This window comes from Fukomys damarensis, unplaced genomic scaffold (assembly GCF_012274545.1).
Source record: "Fukomys damarensis isolate Sample0158 unplaced genomic scaffold, DMR_v1.0_HiC HiC_scaffold_38, whole genome shotgun sequence".
NCBI lineage: Eukaryota > Metazoa > Chordata > Mammalia > Rodentia > Bathyergidae > Fukomys > Fukomys damarensis.
In genome coordinates, this window is record NW_022900950.1 from 6,003,419 (window position 1) to 6,009,418 (window position 6,000).

Genomic DNA, 6,000 nt, shown 5'->3' on the forward strand with positions numbered 1-6,000 from the left:
TAATGAGAAACAGGAACATTTTTAAATGAAGAATTTTTATTCCATACCATTTATTTTTTTCTAACATGTATCAATCAACTTCCCAAATGACTACTTAATCATAGGAAAACAGAAATATTGATATCTTTATTGTATGTTTGGGTCAATTCTATGAATATTTTTTCAAAATTTCTTTCTTCCTAAAGCTCCCACAGAACTGAATCACTGTAAAATATATTTCCACTAAAAATATTTTTTTCTAGATTAGAAATCTATTCTCGGCACAGTATATATTTTGAATTAAATATACTCATTTTATGTAATTATCATGGAGCATTTAGGTCTCAAAAATATTCAAATAGATAAAATTCTTTATAATTGTTGTTATAAAGCATATTGAATTGTATTGCATTTTTGGAAAATTAAATCAGTGACATCTGTGAAACTAGCATGTAAACTTTTTCTTACATTGTGAAATTCTGCTTTGATTACTGAAAAAGAACATGAAAATATTCTAGGCTAGATTAGTAAATGTCAGTGTATATGTTAAATACGATATTTAGTCAGAAGTATGGCTTTTGCTTTTCAGTACTTGTTAAAGATTGAACCAAAGGGCTTGCAAACACTAATCAAATATTCAAACACTAAGCTACATTGGCAACCATTTCCATTTTGTTTCTTTTGCTTTTTAAAAATTTGGGGACAATGTTTTTTTTTTTTTTTTTTTGTACCGGGGATTGAATTTTCGGGCCCTTTAGCTTGCAAGACAGGCCACCGAACAGCTGAGCTAAATCCCTGGCCCAGGGGACAATATTTTATGAAGTTTCCAAGCCTGCTCTCTAACTTGTGGTCTTTGCACCCAGTTTCCTGATTAATGGAAATTACAGACGTGCAACATCATGCTCTGCTGAATGATTTCTCTAATGGTGACATGGTCATGTGAACTTTTGTAGGTAGGTTTGTGTGTGTGTGTGTGTGTGTGTACAAATCTTCCATTTAGAAGGTTTTATGCTTATCTTTATTCATTTTGCAATTCATTTTTAAGGGCATAACATATTGCCCTTCTTAAAACTATGACCTTGTGATTTGTTACTATAACTGAGAATTTGGATTAGAATAGCATGCATTAATTCTTTGATGGTTCCCCAAGAATTATATCAAATATCAAATTAATTATGTTCAGGATCCTTTCCATAATATGTTCTGGTCTCTCTTGACACTGACAACTAGTTCAATGTTGTATACCTTGAAAACTATTAATGTCCCCAGACTTCAACTTTTTACTATAAACAACATATATTTAAGAATATTTCACTGAATTTACTGCACATGACTTTCAGATTTTGAGTGGCAATAACAATGGCATTAATTACCCAGGGAATGTGAATTTGTTCAACATTTTAATATTTTTGGAAATTTCATTATTTGTTACATCAAATGAATTGGCATTGTGATCTATACTTTCTGTATTACTTTAATACAATAGCAGGGAGGGAAATGTAATTAAAATTATCTTATTTAAAATGAAACAAACACATCAATCTTAAAATACATTTTATATAAGTATTACAAGAATATATTTTGTTTAAAAGAAATATTTTCTAAAGTGCTCAGTGTATAGTTTTGAATAAGCCTTCCTGAAAGCACTGCATGAACATATTTATTTTAACTTATTCCTATTGTGACATGATTTGCCTATAAAATTTTTCTTTTTGGTTGATTTATTAATGAGCAGTTTATGATTTGCATTTTCATTATAAATAATAGATATATATTTCTAATTAACTTTTCAATATTTTTATAGTTTATGTGAAAATATAGTACTCATTTCATGTTAGGCAGATTTGCTGAACTCAATTATGTGTTGTAGTTATTAGTCCATAAATTCTCTGAAATTTCCTATATAGTTATCTAATTTATTGATAATGAAGATGTTGTTGCATCTTTTCTAATTTATACCTTTTATTTCTTTATTTCTTGGATAAGTCAGATTACTATCATTTGCTAAATATAGACTAGACCAAGAGATTGATTAATAGTTACAATATCTTAATCATAACTTAACAGTAATGTCTGCAATGCATACAATTTAGTCCTTCTTTATTAGAATACTGATTTGAAATAGTTTTTGTGATAATTTATAATACATAATATTAGCAGAGGTAGTCTTTATTCTCATTTTTAAAATGCTTTTACAACAATTTTCTGGGAAATATAAAAGTATGCTTATTAAGCATCTCTTTCTATAAGTATCATTTCAAGGGAAAAATTTTAATGATTTCATGATGATTCATAATATTTATTGAAATAGTTGAGTACCAGTTTCTTTCTAACAGAAGATGAAGGATGATGAATTATCAAATTGATTTATGGCTTCATCAGCATTTCTAAAGAATTTCTATACTAGTTCAAAAACTTGTATATTTAAATCTTATTTGGTAATTCTTTACGTTACTTTAAAAATCTCATGGAAATTATTTCATATACATAAATATTTTAACTACATGTAAGGCACATAGTACCTAGTGTGAGAAAATATTTGCATTTCAGATATATGAAAGTTTTAATATTTAGAATATATAAAGAATTTCTATAACTGAGCAAAAAAAGAAACTATAAACCAACTGGAAAAGGTGCAAAGGACTTCAACTGATACTTCTTCACCGCTAAATGAATATGCCAAGTATGCATGAAAAAAATGCCAACCATAAATAATCATTAGGGAAATGAAAATAAAGTACCCAATGAGCTATTACTACGCATCTTCTAGAACATCTATTAACAAGTGTTAGTGACAACATGAAGAGGTCAGAAACTGTGAGCACTGCTTTTGGGAACGTAAAATGATGTTGTCATTATGTAGAAAAGTTTGATGAGTTCTCAGAAAGTTAAACATTGACTTACTGAATGATCCAGAATATTAGTTCCACGTATATGAGCAAACATGTGTGTGTAATATATATATATACAGATGACCCACAATATCCAAAAGGTGAGAAAAACTAAAACTGTCCATGAACAGATAAAATATCGTGCACAATGTATGCTTTACATACACTGCATGGTTACAACTAGAAACATTATGGTCAGTAAAACAAACTATACCTAAAGGAACAAATATGGAATGAAATATCTAGAAGGAGCAAATTGAAAGAAATAGAAAGTAGATTAAATATTAACCTGGTCTGTGGGAGAGTAGTGAATAGTTACTACATAATGTATATGTAATTTGTTTGGTGTGAAAATTTTTGAAAATAGATGTTAGTAATTTTTGTGAAACATTATGACGGTAATTGTGCCACTAAAATAATTTTAAAATGACTAAGGAGTGAAGTTTTTCATTAAACACTACTTATGTTTTATTTTTATTACTACAGGTTTGTAGTACATGATCCCATTCATTGTGAAGAATTGGTACAATTACATAACGTCTCAATTACTTATTGTGTTATATATATGTTTTTATCATTATAAAAAGCACCGTAAAACATGGATCAGTTTCTATTCATCTACATTTGCCAGTTGTAAACGAAACTAAGCATTAAAACTATAGAGCAAATGGAGTACGATAATTTAAATATAGACTGTTAAGAAGTCATATTTTGGAGAGGGATTCAACATGGCTGCATAAAAGAAGATTCACAATGGAGAGAATCAGAGAAAATCAACTAAAAACACATGTAATTGGAAGAAAGGGAAAGATTTACGTCATCCTGACACAAAGAAAACAATTTGGAAGAAGAGAACTACAGATCAAACAAAACAGGAAAAACGAAACAAGGAAAATCAATCAGACAAAGCTGCCTGTGGAGGCCTCAGCCCACATCCAACACAGGAACTGGCATTCTGAGAAACTCCCGAACAGCTAATGGGATCCAAGTAGCATGGGAAAGACTTGGAGTATATGGCTCCTTACCTCGTTGTCCCCTTCCAAACAGAGGATATTGCATCCTCATTTATAAATATGTATTTCATAGTTTTTTCCCGTTATTCCTTTCTAAAAATAACAGCATACCCTTAAAGTTAATAGGACCCTGTACCCACTCCCCTTTCTTCCCTCCCAGATCATGGAGAGAAGACTTAATTTTTTCCCTTTTTATTCCATTCCTCTTTTCTTTCCTCTGGTATTATCCCAATTCCTTGGATTTAGATAACTGATTTATATAATTAATATTGAATGAACAATCCGGGCCAGGAATTTAGCTCAGTGGTTCCAGTGCCTGCCTCGCAAGTGCAAGGACCCAATTTCGATCCCCAGTACCAAAAAAGAAAAGAAAAGAAAAGCTCTTGTCTCTACACACCCACCAGTGAATGAACAATCCAACAAAAAGAGATAACATTAACAAAAGGAGATAAAATGAATAAACATATATGCAATGAATACTGGAGCAGCTATCCTTATAAAACAAACAAACAAAAAACTGTTGGAATTAAAAGATCAAATAAACGCTATCATATTATCATAGTATGAGATTTTATAACACCCCATTTTCACAGACACAGATCAAATAAACAAAAAAATAAATAACGAAATTTCAGAGCTGAACCACATCCATGAACTAATGGATTTAATAGACATATACAGAATATTCTACCCCTCTGGGACAGATTACATGTTCTTTTCAGCAACACACTGTACTTTTTCCAAAATAGGTTGCACATTGGTCCACAAAAGTTGCTAAAGTAATTGCAAAATATTTAAAATCACAGTGCATGTACCATCAGTGTACTGTGCAATAGAAATATAAATCAGTGACAGAATAAATTTCAGAAAAGCCAAAAGGTCCAGCCAAGGATTTAACTCAGTGGTTCTGCCATCTGCCTCGCAAGTGCAAGGTATGGAGTTTGATCCCTGGTACCAAAGAAAAAAGAGAGAGAGAGAGAAGGAGGCAAAAGTTCCTGGAATATTAAGTGCATATTCCTAAATAATCTATGAGTCATACAACAAATCAAAGAGGAAATTAAAAATTTCTGGAAGTTAATGAAAATGACTGCATAACTTAAAGAAACTTCTGAGACACAATGAAAAGAGACCTAAGAGGATCTCAATCAATGTATACATTAGGAAACACAGAGCACTCCCAAATAAATGACCTTACATGAAATCTTAAAGTACTTGAGAAACAACAACAAACCAAGGCCATGCTGAAGTTAAGGGGGCAAATTATGAAGATGAGAGCAGAAATCAACAAAATTGATACTAAAAATAGAAAAAAGAGAAAAAGAAAAACAGAAAAGACATCACACAGCTGGTTATTGAAAGAATAAATACAATAGATAAGCCCTTAGTCGAATTCACCAATGCAATTCACTCAATGCAATTAGAAATGGAAGAGATGACATGGTGAAATTCCAGATGATAGTAACAATTTAACAAAATTACATTCCAACAAATTAGAAAAATTTTGAAGAAATGCAGATTCCTAGACATATACAAACTACCAAAACTAACTCAAGAAAATATAATTATTCTTAACCCAGTGACAAATAATTAAATGGAATCAGTAATAAACTACCAACTAAAAAAACCCCACGACCTTATGGATTCACTGCTAAATTCTACAAAACATTTAAGAATGTATTATTACCAATACTCCTCAAGCTATGCACAGAAATTGAAAGGGCTGAAGTGCTCCCAAATTTATTTATGGAAGCCAGAATCACCACCATGATTCCAAAACTGGATAAAGATACAACTCAAAAAAGAAAGCTATAGACCAATTTCCTTAATGAACATAGATACAAATATCTTCAACAACATTTTGGCACATAGAATGCAGCACATTATCAAGAAAGATCATAGATCATTATCAAGTAAGTTTTATCACAGAGATGGTAGGATGGTTATACATATGTAAGTCAATAATACAGCACATAAAGAGAAACTTGGTAAAAAATCACATAATCATATCAATAGATAGAGAAAAGGCTTTCAACAAAATCCAACACTCCTTTATGATAAAAGCTGTGAATCAAACAGATATAAAAAGACCATACCTGAATATAATGGATGTCCTTATG